The 14,528-nt window shown below is 38.8% G+C and overlaps 1 long non-coding RNA gene across 1 annotated transcript; it reads left to right on the top strand.

Moving 5' to 3' along the window:
• Positions 1 to 1,178: 1,178 nt before the first annotated feature.
• On the top strand, positions 1,179 to 13,391 carry LOC104666526. The gene is made up of 3 exons (XR_748569.1): positions 1,179 to 1,253; positions 5,724 to 5,794; positions 13,273 to 13,391. It is a non-coding gene; the product is annotated as an uncharacterized LOC104666526 (long non-coding RNA).
• Positions 13,392 to 14,528: the final 1,137 nt, after the last annotated feature.

Here is a 14,528-nt window from a genome sequence, read left to right on the forward strand (position 1 = left end):
TAGTTTATTTTTAATATGGTGGGAAACCAATGGAGGGTTTGGACAAGCAATGGACAAGAAAAGAAGTTCATTTTTAAAGGATGTCCTGATTATAATATTCAGAATGGATTATAGCGGGACACAAGTGGATGCAATGAAACAGATTTGGACAAAATAACTTCAGTCTAAGTAGGCTAGAGTATAGGTGATGAGGGTGGTTAGCAGTGGTTAGATTCCCAATATAGTTTGGAGTTCAAATTATCAGGGCTTATTTTGAACTATTAAAATTCTCCTAGAATGCATGCACTTTACAGAAGTTACACTGAAGTGAAGGCTGATACTTGACTGCTCAGGCTATAATATAACACAGTGGTTCTCAAATTTCTTGGTTCCAAGACTACACTCAAATGTTATTGAATACCCCAGAGAGTTTTTGTTTATGTGGATTACATCTATGGATAAATATGTATTTTGTAACATATTGGTTGATTCATTTAAAACCAACAATAATAAACTTAATAAACAAATTACATGTTAACAGAAATAACACAATTTTGTGAAAACTATTTTTAAAACAAAAACATTAGTGAAAATAATGGTACTGCTTTACAGTTTTGCTAATTTCTTTAACATCAGAAGACAGCTGGCTTCTCATTTCCGCTTCTGCATTCAGTCTATTGTGATATAGCATATCACGTAACTTCTGAAAAACTTTGCTGTGCACAGGTAAGATAATTTTAAATCAAGTTTAGTCTAAAGCTGCCTCCTTACATATTTTAAGTTCAGCCTAAAGGCTTCTCTGTACATCATGAACTATCACCTAAATGGAATCATAAGCAGACTGTGGCCTACTGTTGTGCCAATCACTGAATTTTGGCCAATGAAATGTGGCCAACTGTCCAAACGAGGGAAATGCTGAGTTGTAACCAACCCAGCTGTTTCTGCACCTTGCATCCATTTTCTGTAGGTTGCTTTCCTTTTTCCATCCATTCATCTGCTTCTGCCATGTGACTATGCTGGAGTCTCCAAGCCTACTCTGGGTTGGGAGACTGCCTGATTCATGAATTATTCTTTCTCTATTAAGCTCTTTTAAATTTAACTTGGATAATTTTTTTTTAAAGCATGAATGAGGGTAAAAAAGGTCAATAACTTATTAGTATTACTATTTTTAGATGCTGACCTCACAGACTCCCTGAAAGGATCTCCATGACCTCTATGGTTCCTTAGACTGCACTTTGAGAACTATTGATGTACAGGGAAAAATGCTCTTGGTGGTAAGATTACAACTCTATATAAAAGAGACAAAAGCATCAGTTCCATGAATTAGAATGATAAAACCATTGTAAAATGTCTTTATCACTTGTAATCATTCAATGCTCTATAGAAAACCAGACCACAGTTTAAATATTGCTTTACATTAGGGGTCTATAACCTTTTAATTCCAAAAACACTAATAGGGGTAAGCATTAAACAACAAAGATTCTGACATAGGAGAACAAAGCAAGGAAAAAAAAAATCAAAAATAAAAGAAACAGGCCGAGCAAGGTGGCTCACACCTGTAATCCCAGCACTTTGGGAGGCTGAGGCGGGTGGATCACCTGAGGCCAGAGTTCGAGACCAGCCTGGCCAGCGTGGTGAAACCTCATCTCACTAAAAATACAAAAATTAGCTGGGCATGGTGGTGCATGCCTGTAATCCCAGCTACTCAGGAGGCTGATGCGGGAGAATCACTTGAACCTGGGAAGAGGAGGTTACGGTGAGGTGAGATTGCACCATTGCACTCCAGCCTAGGTGACAGTCTCAGGCTCTGTCAAAGAAAGAAAGAAGGAAGAAAGGAAGGAAGGAAGGAAGGAAGGAAGGAAGGAAGGAAGGAAGGAAGGAAGGAAGGAAGGAAGGAAGGAAGGAAGGAAGGAAGGAAGGAAGGAAGAAAAAATTAATAAAAGAGACAGAAACAGGCTTATAGACCAATGATAAAGAGGTGACAAAAGAGAAAGGATTTCTGTAGCGGGAGTGGGAGACTAATGATAAAAATTGCCTTTGGATGGCTCAGTGGTTCTCATGTCCATTAGCCATTCTGATCTAACAAGTCAGTTTTGCTCAGGCAGCCTGGTTCTGAACTGTGTGCCCTAAGGCCTTCCCCACAGAGGGGGTCCAAGGAGGAGACCTATACATCTGAAGCCATATGTTGGTCTAACATTACTCCATAGGTTGCAAAAATAATCACCGCCTAAGCTTTTCCATCTCCAATGCCAACACTTCATTTCTCCAAGTGTAATTCTGGCTTTAATACTATGTCATAAAATCCACCGTAGGTGAGTGTGACCAAATATAACATAACCCAGTGCCCCATTTGCCTGGATCAGAAATCCAGGTAGTATACTCAGAAAACCCCAAAAGTGAGGGAAAAGGGAAAAACTTTATCCTCTCCAAACTAAGCGTCAAGCAAAACTCAGCTTGTCTTTCCAGGAAACACAATGGGTCAGTACATGACATTCAAAACCAAAACTCTACTAACACTCAACTTTTGCCAAAAGGAACCACAGGAATCCACAACATCTTTACATGGCCTTAAATATCAAAGTAATGTGTAAGATATCAGAAAAGGTATTTTTTGTTAATCTCTGTATTTATTTTTTTTATTATTATTATACTTTAAGTTCTAGGGTACATGTGCACAACGTGCAGGTTTGCTAAATATGCATATATGTGCCATGTTGCTGTGCTGCACCCATTAACTCGTCATTTACATTAGGTATATCTCCTAATGCTAGCCCTCTCACCTCCCCCTACCCCATGACAGACCCTGGTGTGTGATGTTCCCCTTCCTGTGTCCAAGTGTTCTCATTGTTCAATTCCCACCTATGAGTGAGAACATGCAGTGTTTGGATTTCTGTTCTTGTGATAGTTTGCTGAGAACTATGGTTTCCAGCTGCATCCATGTCCCTATAAAGGACATAAACTCATCCTTTCTTATGGCTGCATAGCATTCCATGGTGTATTTGTGCCACATTTTCTTAATCCAGTGTGTCATTGATGGACATTTGGGTTGGTTCCAAGTCTTTGCAATTGTGAATAGTGCTGCAATAAACATACGTGTGCATGGATCTTTACAGCAGCATGATTTATAATCCTTTGGATATACACCCAGCAATGGGATGGGTGGGTCAAATGGTATTTCTAGTTCTAGATCCTTGAGGAATCACCACACTGTCTTCCACAGTGGTTGAACTAGTTTACAGTGCCACCAACGGTGTAAAAGTGTTCCTATGTCTCCACATCCTCTCCAACACCTGTTGTATCCTGACTTTTTAATGATTGTCATTCTAACTGGTGTGAGATGGTATCTCACTGTAGTTTTGATTTGCGTTTCTCTGATGGCTAGTGATGATGAGCACTTTTTCATGTGTCTGTTGGCTGCCTAAATGTCTTCTTTTGAGAAATGTCTGTTTATATCCTTTGCCCACTTTTTGATGGGGTTATTTAATTTTTTCTTGTAAATTTTTTTGAGTTCTTTGTAGGTTCTGGATATTAGCCCTTTGTCAGATGAGTAGATTTTAAAAATTTTCTCCCATTCTGTAGGTTGTCTATTCACTCTGATGGTAGTTTTTTTTAGCAGTGCAGAAGTTCTTTAGTTTAATTAGATCTCATTTGTCAATTTTGACTTTCGTTACCATTGCTTTTGGTGTTTCAGACATGAAGTCCTTGCCCATGCCTATGTCCTGAATGGTATTGCCTAGGTTTTCTTCCAGTGTTTTTATGGTTTTAGGTCTAACATTTAAGTCTCTACTCCATCTTGAATTAATTTTTGTGTAAAGTATAAGGAAGGGATCCAATTTCAGCTTTGTACATATGGTTAGCCAGTTTTCCCAGCACCATTTATTAAATAGGGAATCCTTTCCCCATTTCTTGTTTTTGTCACATTTGTCAAAGATCAGATGCTTGTAGATGTGTGGTATTATTTCTGAGGGCTCTGCTCTGTTCCATTGGTCTACATTTCTGTTTTGGTACCAGTATCATGCTGTTTTGGTTACTATAGCCTTGTAGTATAGTTTGATGTCAGGTAGCATGATGCCTCCAGGTTTGTTCTTTTGGCTTAGGATTGTCTTGGCAATGTGGGCTCTTTTTTGGTTCCATATGAACTTTAAAGTAGTTTTTTCCAATTTAGTGAAGAAAGTCAATGGTAGCTTAATGAGAATGGCCTTGAATCTATAAATTACCTTGGGCAGTATGGCCATTTTCATGATATTGATTCTTCCTCTCCATTAGCATGGAATGTTCTTCCATTTGTTTGTGTCCTCTTTTATTTCATTGAGCAGTGGTTTCTAGTTCTCCTTGAAGAGGTCCTTCACGTCCCTTGTAAATTGGATTCCTAGGTATTTTATTCTATTTGAAGCAATTGTGAATGGGAATTCACTCATGATTTGGCTCTCTGTTTGTCTGTTATTGATGTGTAAGAATGCTTGTGATTTTTGCACATTGATTTTGTATCCTGAGACTTTGCCGAAGTTGCTTATCAGCTTTAGGAGATTTTGGGCTGAGACAATGGGGTTTTCTAAATATACAATCATGTCATCTGCAAACAGGGACAATTTGATTTCCTTTTTTCCTAATTGAATACCCTTTATTTCTTTCTCCTGCCTGATTGCCCTGGCCAGAACTTCCAACAGTATGTTGAATAGGAGTGGTGAGAGAGGGCATCCCTGTCTTGTGCCAGTTTTCAAAGGGAATGCTTCAATTTTTTGCCTATTCAGTATGATATTGGCTGTGGGTTTGTCATAAATAGCTCTTATTATTTTGAGATACGTTCCATCAATACCGAATTTATTGAGAGTTTTTAGCATGAAGGGCTGTTGAATTTTGTCAAAGGCTTTTTCTGCATCTATTGCGACAATTGTATGGTTTTTGTCTTTGGTTCTGTTTATATGCTGGATTTTGTTTATTGATTTGCATATGTTGAACCAACCTTGCATCCCAGGGATGAAGCCCACTTGATCATGGTGAATAAGCTTTTTGATGTGCTGCTGGATTTGGTTTGCCAGCATTTTATTGAGGATTTTTGCATTGATGTTCATCAGGGATATTGGTCTAATGAGCCAGGCACAAGCTTCCAAAGAAGTTCTCCTGAGTTCTACTCAGTCTTATAGAACACAAGCCCAGCTGCTGCTAAAAGTAAGGCAGCTTGAAATTTCTGTACTGGGTGAAAGGTGGCCACAGTGTCAGTGACCTGCTTACTCCCCTTCTGGAAATGGGACTTGGTACTCTGCTATGCATCTGACACCATTGAGAAAGGTTATTTGAACTCAGTGGAGCTGGTAGCAAAAGTCTAAATGCCTACTGGCTTACAACTAGAACATATGAACCCCATTGGATTGTCATAGTGTAGTGTAGAATTTATCTGTTTTTTTTTTTAATCTCCAAAACTTCTTCTTTTTCTTTCTCTTTTTAAAAATGCAAATGAGAATGGCACTGTTGTCTCAGGGTTTTAAAGAGCAGAGAGTGCCTGTTGTGCAGTGATGTGTGACTGAATACAGCAAGGAGGTTAGAGACACATCGTCAAGAGCTAGGTGCAAATCCATGGGCTTAAGAAGGCCATGACTTATTTACAACTTATTTGCCACTGGCATCATTTGAATTTTTATGGGTTTTACTAAAGAGCAATATACATATATTGTTCTCTTTTGGAAAACAATCGTGTCTGAAGTGTTCCTGAGATTCGTGTAACTGTTATCACTTTGCTTTCGCAGTTCCAGTTTAGCACAGAATAAAATCTGGACTGTATGTGTTTGTGAAGATTTTGTGTCTACATGGTCATCAGGTAAAATTCCTTTCTGTGTTGTGAAAAGAGGCAGACTGAAGTCATTAGTCACTGCCAATGTCGTATCAGTTCTTGCTGGCTTACTCTCATAGCACTGGAGACATTAATAAAATGGGCTGCCAAGGGCCCTTGCAGGCAAACTTGTAATGTAGGAAGCAATTATCTTTGGTTGATTCCCTCTCAAAGGCAGTGGGTGTTGTAGTGTCAGTGAAAAGAATTACGATCATTGGCTCTGCAATCAGAGAGATCTATGATTGGATTCTGTTTCTTCATTTATTGGTTCAACAAATACTTAGTAAGTACCTACTAAGTGCTGGCTTCTTTTCCAGGCATTGAAATGCAATAGTAGGAAGGAAACAAACATGGGTGCCTGCCTGTTAGTTGGGGAGGCAGCCACTAGCATCCAGGTGGCAGGCTCGAGGCTGAGCCTTATGCTGAGCAGTTTTTTTACCTTTCAGCTGCAAACCTTCCTTTCTATACAGTACTCCATGGGACTGGGCTAGGACTCTTTCTCCTTTGCCCACTGGCTTCCTGTAAGGGTCTATATATCAGTCTATCTGCATGCTGCTGATAATGACATACCCAAGACTGGGCAATTTACAAAAGAAAGAGGTTTATTGGACTTACTGTTCCACATGGCTGAGGAGACCTCACAGTTGTGGTAGAAGGCAAGGAGAAGTAAGTCACATCTTACGTGGATGGCAGCAGGCAAAGAGAGCTTGTGCAGGGAACTCCTGTTTTTAAAACCATCAGATCTTGTGAGACCCATTCCCTATCACAAGAACAGCATGGAAAAGATGCACCCCCATGATTCAATCATCTCCCACAACAGGTGGGAGTTACAAGATGAGATTTTGGTGGGGACATAGAACCAAACCACATCAGTCTGCAAATAGGGATGCTAGAGGGAGACTAGCATCTAGTGGGAGAAGGGGCTTTCTTCTTGTTTTTTTTTTTTTTGTTGTTGTTGTTGTTGTTGTTGTCGTCGTTCCTCTCAGCATCATCCCAACAGTAACCTTGGCCTGACAGCAGCAGTTGGTTCCAGTCTCCAGCCTCTTTTGAAAACCTGAGAGCCAGCCTGTTAGTATGTTCTCAGAAGTAATAGCAAGAGCTGGGTCATGCTCCTCTTCAGAGGTCTAAGCCCCAGCTCTTTCTCTGAGCTTCTGGGCTGTGATTATTCCAACTTCTTCCCTGAACAGCAGCTGCTCCTGCTGTTGTACATCAGAGTTACTTCTGCGATCCCTGTTGCCTATTCAGCCCTCCACCATCTGGAAAACCAAGTCCCTGTAGTAGATTTTATGTTAAAATGCTTCATGTGGTTTTTGTTTTCTTGACAGAATCCTGATATACTCATACCATACAAGCTTATCTTAAGATATTCGAGCTTTGTAACAAAGATGCTGGGGAATAGTCAACTGGTTATGAAGCACATCATCTTGGTACATTCACCATTTTCAATAATGAAAAAAGAGCAAGAGAGTACATTTATGTAGTCACATATTTTGTATAATTTGAAAGAGGGGAAAGTAAAAATGCCTGTGCTTACTTTCAACAGATCAACATGACATTTTTGTGAAAATGAAACACATCAGGGGTAGCTTTTCTTACACATTTGTTTAGACCTACAAAAGAAATAATTTCATGACCTACCAAACCATAACTGGATAATATAAACCCATATTCTTCCAGTTTTGTTTATTGGGAACAAAGCTTCTGCTCATGGTCATTCTTCAACCTCTTTTCTGCAAATTCATTTTATTTCTATCATCTCCTTATATGATATAGATTAATTTAACCTGAATATGTGTGGATTCTATTGTAAATAATGTGTTTAACAACAATCAATAATGCACTCATATCCACTTTTAAGCCCTGCCCTTACTACTTCTTGATGTTAATTTCTAAGTATAGAATACGCTTTTCCCTAAATGCAATCTAGCATGTAATGCACTGGATTTTGGAGAGCCGACTTTATTTAAATAGGATCAGTGACTCCCTCTCAGATATTGATATGCAATTTCAATCCTGTCAGATCCATAATTATACACTTAATAATCTTCTACTATGAAAGGAAAACAGTAATCTGTCTATCTGGCTAGCTAGCTACCTATCTTAATATCAAGCCTGCCTGTCTCTCTATTTGCCATGCCCTTTTAAAGTTGCTTTAACATGTTCTAATAGATGGAAGTCTGGCAAGAAGATATAGGTCTTTGTTCACAGACAATAGGAAAAAGTCTAAAATGTATAAGCTCAGTTTCACTTAATTTTAAAGATAAACAAACAAGGTGCCTCTAAGTGAAAGACTAGAATGGGTTTAATTAAGAATTAAATGTCCCTTGATGAGCCCTTGTACAGATTTTATAAGTTGCTGTAGTTTCCAAGAACTAAAAAGTGAATCACTATAATGACTCAGTAACATACCCTTTTATAAGTCAGATTTTACCATTTCTTGTTAGTTTTTGATTGAGGAGGACTTCTTTAAATTGTCAGATGAAAGATCATGAAAAAATAATCATTGATGATAGATCACTGTGTGATTTTTGGCATCTAACTCAGGCGATAAAAAACTGGTAAGTTAGAACTTTCCATCAGATGATTACTCAGCACTTATATGCATTAAAAGATGGTAATAAAGATTGAACTGATGTTGAATCCTATTTCATTTCACCATTAAATAATATTGATCCAAGCTTACCTTAACTGAGAAAGAAATATGGTGCATTCAGAAGTGGATTTCCAATAGCATTTTACTTTGTACAATAATTACATTTCAAAATTTGAAACATTCATTTAATCAACCATATACCACTAATAATTGTAACAATAACACAATACAGAAAAATAATTTAATACTTACAGCTTCATGTTTACAAAACAAAAAAACTTTTTTCTTATAATTTTCAGTTTCAAAATATATTTATAGCAGAGAAATATGATAGGGCTATCAATAAAATATTTCCAAGCATAACATCATATTACATTAGGGCAAAATTATGTGAAGGAAGTGGAAGGAAAAAACTTCACAAAGAGGCAAAATATTGGGTAAAATGTCCAGTCATCAAAGAGCATGGTCATTGATATTGTTTGCCTCTGTGCCTCCACCCAAATCTCATCTCGAATTGTAATCTCCACATGTCAAGGAAGGGATGTGGTGATGATTGGATCATGGGGGCAGATTTCCCCCTTGCTGATCTCGTGATAGTGAGTGAGTTCTCACAAGATCTGGTTGTTTGATAAATATCTGACACTTCCCCCTTCTCACGCTCTCTCTCCTGCCCCCTTGTAAAGAAGGTGCTTGCTTTTCCTTTGCCTTCCATCATGACTGTAAGTTTCCTGAGGCCTCCCCAGCCATGCGGAGCGGTGAGTCAATTAAGCATCTTTTATTTATAAAGTACCCAGTCACAGGTAGTATCTTTACAGCAGTGCAAAAACGGACTAATATAGTCGTGTATCTTTTAAATAGATGATGATGGGTATAAAAACACTATGGCATTCAGATTTCTGTTTTGTTTTGTTTTTTTTTTTTTAGTATACTTTAAGTTCTAGGGTACATGTGCACAATGTGCAGGTTTGTTACATATGTATACACGTGCCATGTTGTTGTGATGCACCCATTAACTCGTCATTTACATTAGGTATATCTCCTAATGCTAGCCCTCCCCCCTCCCCTCACCCCATGACAGGCCCCAGTGTGTGATGTTCCCCTTCCTGTGTCCAAGTGTTCTCATTGTTCAATTCCCACTTATGAGTGAGAACATGCAGTACTTGGTTTTCTGTTCTTGTGACAGTTTTCTGAGAATAATGGTTTCCAGCTGCATCCATGTCCCTACAAAGGACATGAACTCATCCTTTTTTATGGCGGCATAGTATTCCATGGTGTATATGTGCCACATTTTCTTAATCCAGTCTGTCATTGATGGACATTTGGGTTGGTTCCAAGTCTTTGCTACTGTGAATAGTGTTGCAATAAACATACCTGTGCATGTGTCTTTATGGCAGCATGATTTATAATCCTTTGGGTATATACCCAGCAATGGGATGGGTGGGTCAAATGGTATTTCTAGTTCTAGATCCTTGAGGAATCACCACACTGTCTTCCATAATGGTTGAACTAGTTTACAATGCGACCAACAGTGTAAAAGTGTTCCTATTTCTCCACACCCTCTCCAGCACCTGTTGTTTCCTGACTTTTTAATGATCGCCTTTCTAACTGGTGTGAGATGGTATCTCATTGTGGTTTTGATTTGCATTTCTCTGATGGCTAGTGATGATGAACATCTTTTCATGTGTCTGTTGGCTGCATAAATGTCTTCTTTTGAGAAGTGTCTGTTCATATCCTTTGCCCACTTTTTGATGGGGTTGTTTGTGTTTTTCTTGTAAATTTGTTTGAGTTCTCTGTAGGTTCTGGATATTAGCCCTTTGTCGGATGAGTAGATTGCAAAAATTTTCTCCCATTGTGTAGGTTGCCTGTTCACTCTGATGGTAGTTTATTTTGCTGTGCAGAAGTTCTTTAGTTTAATTAGATCCCATTTGTCAATTTTGGCTTTTGTTGCCATTGCTTATGGTGTTTTAGACATGAAGTCCTTGCCCATGCCTATGTCCTGAATGGTATTGCCTAGGTTTTCTTCTAGTGTTTTTATGGTTTTAGGTCTAACATTTAAGTCTCTAATCATTCTTGAATTAATTTTTGCATAAGGTGTAAGCTTCAGCTTTCTACTTATGGCTAGCCAGTTTTCTACTTATGGCTAGCCAGTTTTCCCAGCACCATTTATTAAATAGGGAATCCTTTCCCCATTTCTTGTTTTTGTCACATTTGTCAAAGATCAGATGGTTGTATTGTGGTAAAGATCAGATGTGCGGTATTATTTCTGAGGGCTCTGTTCTGTTCCATTGATCTATATCTCTGTTTTGGTACCAGTATCATGCTGTTTTGGTTACTGTAGCCTTGTAGTATAGTTTGAAGTCAGGTAGCGTGATGCCTACAGCTTTGTTCTTTTGGCTTAGGACTGTTTTGGCAATGCAGGCTCTTTTTTGGTTCCATATGAACTTTAAAGTAGTTTTTTCCAATTTTGTGAAGAAAGTCATTGGTAGCTTAATGGGGATGGCATTGTTCATTGCATTTGTTTAAAAATGTAATGAAACACTTCATATTGCTGGACACAGTGGTTCATGCTTGTAATCCCAGCACTTTGGGAGGCCAAGGTGGGCAGATCACGAGGTCAAGAGTTCGAGACCAACCTGATCAACATGGTGATATCCCGTCTCTACTAAAAATATAAAAATTAGCCAGGTGTGTTGGCATGTGCCGGTATTCCAGCTACTCAGGAGGCTGAGGCAGGAGAATCACTTAAACCTGGGAGGCAGAAGTTACAGTGAGCCGAGATCATGCCACTGCACTCCAGCTTTGGTGACAGAGCAGGACTCTGGAAAGAAAGAAGAAAGGAAGGAAGGAAGGAAGGAAGGAAGGAAGGAAGGAAGGAAGGAAGGAAGGAAGGAAGGAAGGAAAGAGGGAAGACTTGATATTTATAAGTATTTATAATATGCTGAAATTATGTCTTTGCACCTACTTAAACTAATAGTGAAGTGTTTTAGGTAACAGCCTAAGGATATGTACAGGAGTATCTAGTCTTTCTTACTTATTTTAGGGGACAGAAGTAAGAAAATTTGAAGACCTCTGGCATACAGAGACCAGCAATTAGCCAGTTTAGAATACATAATTCAGGATTTCTTAGTGATGGATGCTATCTCTGCATCAGAGAAGAGATTCCGCATTCAACAACAGAGGATATTTTACAGGATTCCCTGGTGTTCTTGGACACAAGACACCATTTCTCAAAGGCTGATCACTACATAATAATAACAACAATTATAAAACTGCATTCAGCAGCTGGGCACAGTGGTTTATGTCTATAATCCTAGCACTTTGGGTGGCCATGGTGGGAGAATCACTTGAGACCAGAAGTTTGAGACTAGCCTGGGCCACAAAGCAAGATCCTATCTCTCTCAAAAGAAGAAAGAAAAGCATTGCATTTAGTATTTTTCTTACTCATACATTGAGGAAAAGGTTTTAGAACTAAAATATTGGGATTCCGTTTTTAATATCAGACTCTATTTTTTTTCTTATGCACTGTAGTGTCACATGGATTATCCTCTTAGTATAATGTTTTGGTGTAAATCATTTGTATGTCTCTTACAGTTTGCTTAGCACATAGGAGACAACTAATAAATGTTGATTTAATTAAAATTAAATAAGATAAAGACCAATTGGTCTTTCATGGTTTTTTTTTTTTTTTTTTTTTTTTTGAGACAGGATCTCACTCTAATACCGAGACTGAAGTACAGTGGTACAATCATGGCTCACTGCAGCCTCCACCTCTTATGCTCAAATGATCCTCCCACTTTGGCCTCCCAAAGTGCTGGGATTTCAGGTATGAGTCGCCATGTCCAGCTTAGACCTTTATGTTTTAAAAAAAAGTAGGGCTTCAACTTCAATAAGCAAATTTAACTCTAGATAAGTAGAGAGAACTGGTGCTTCATTCCATAACTACCACAGCTTAGATAACATCTCCAACCCAGCCATGTTTCACTGGCCAATGGGGAAACACTGGTTACCTGTCACTTTTAATTGTATGCTAGGATTGAAAGTTCACAGACACTTATTTTTAAATAGGACTTTTCAAGTCTGCAGAGGTTATTAGTTGCTGAACTCTACAACTTACAAACTCCTGACTCTGTAGGTTCCTGCCTGAATCTGTTGCCTGTAGACATAACTACAGATTGTAAAAACCATGATTATTCTGGACAGATATAAAGCTCTTTGCATTGCACACAGCAGCAGTGGAAAAAACAACATTAATCTTGCAAATGTTATTGAAATGTAAATGTCAACATATTCTCAATTGGGTATGAGCATTCACAAACTTGTCTTCGGGCACCAGGGGTGATCAGAGCACTTGAAAAGGAAAATCTCAACTCTGAAAGACAAAAGCAAAGATGCAAGCAGTTTCCTCATGTTATCTGTTTGCAAATGTGCTTAGCATGGGCGCTGTCAAATCCTTGTTCACAGAACCCAATTTGAGTCATTCTATTTAAATAAGCTGTTAGTGTCCTCTCTCTTACTTTCTGTGAAAAAGTGACTGTATCACTGAAACTGCTCTTATGCAAGATTTTCTCCATTTCCTGCCTCCAGCCTCGCAAGCTTTTGTCCTAAAATTGATTCCAAAAAGCAGCCAGGACACATACCCATGGAAAGGGTGTTCTGTGCCAATCCAGCCTTCCTGAAAAGCAAGCAGTCTCTTTGCTTCTGCAATTTCACATGATCATGCCATAAATAGTCTGTGGTCGATACTAGTATGCTTTTCATTTACATTTTACAAGGTTGGCAAGGCCACTCTCAAAATAATTTCACCAACCAGGTGACATGTCAAGGTGTGTCTTAGTTGTGTACCTAAAGTTAATTCTTTATTTTCTTAAAACAGCCAAGAAGGGATTCCGAAAATAGAAGAGGAGGCATCAACACCGTGAACATCATGGCTGACTTATTTTGTGAGAAGGATAAGCCTAAAGTAAAAATCTTGGATTTGCCTCTGTCCTTGAATATGCTATCTGGAAAGAGTTTTCTTAAAAGTATTGTTGTGAACACATCCATTTCCCCAGTATAGTTGAATGCAGGGTTTAATAAATAGAATGAATCTAGTTTTAGTTCCTGTACTGCTTGTACTTTCAATAACCTCTATATTTGAATAACACATTTCAGCAGATACGTTTATTAGTGTTGACCTTGTAAGCTGATGAAGAAAGGGTAGTACTACCAACGCTGAGAGGATAAAGAGAATTCTGTGTGTTTTACAAACATATATTTATCATTTTGAATTTATATATAGTCAAGGATGCAACTCCTCCTTCAACTTATATAAACTCTTGATGGTTTCTACAGGTATCCGTCCCTGTAAATATTTTATTAGCCGAGACAGAGCATTCACATACATTCTCAGTAAGAAGCTATTTTAAAGTCAGAAGTTCAGAACCATTAGCAAGTCTTCCTGCAATGCTGCAAAATAATGGAAATTCTTAGACAGACTCAGCCAGTTTGGTCTTGTTTAGTGAGGGGATGCTCTGAGTAACGCCATCTTCAGGTACCTGTAAAAGAACAGTAAGATGTATCCCTGAGGGTCCCCGTCGCAGTTGCACCCCGCCCTATCAGGAGAATCATTCATGACCACAGCCCCTTGATACTCACTATCTTGGCTACGTTGCGGCTCCAGGAGCAAACAGTTTAAAAGCTGCTCATCTACCATGATGAGTTTTGAGGTGCTTGGAACTTCTCAGAAAAGAGATATATTACGGGCATTAATCTTTGCATCAGTAAAGAGGAGCATGTGGCTGCAGAGGCCAGAACAGTTAATAGTCTGCTCTGTTAAGAGGGGAAGGGATAATAGATTAGAGAGCGCTTAATATTGGCACCACTGAAGGCAGTATGGGAATTAATAGGTCTGAGTGAGGGAAAATCTTGTGCTACTGCTAGCAAACCTCCTAAACCCTTAAGCTCCCTTCAGAGAATATTGCTTTCCTCTTAGGTCTTGCCTGAACCCTGGCCAAACCCCCAGTATAAGTCCATCCCTCCAGACCTGTTGAATGGAGCTATTATTCTTGCATAATGTGCACACTACAGGTGGAAAGTTGGGGTGAGTGTTTACTAGTGTTCTCAGGTACCCACTGTCACTTCACACAGGCC

Source organism: Rhinopithecus roxellana, chromosome 12 (genome assembly GCF_007565055.1).
Source record: "Rhinopithecus roxellana isolate Shanxi Qingling chromosome 12, ASM756505v1, whole genome shotgun sequence".
Classification (NCBI taxonomy): domain Eukaryota; kingdom Metazoa; phylum Chordata; class Mammalia; order Primates; family Cercopithecidae; genus Rhinopithecus; species Rhinopithecus roxellana.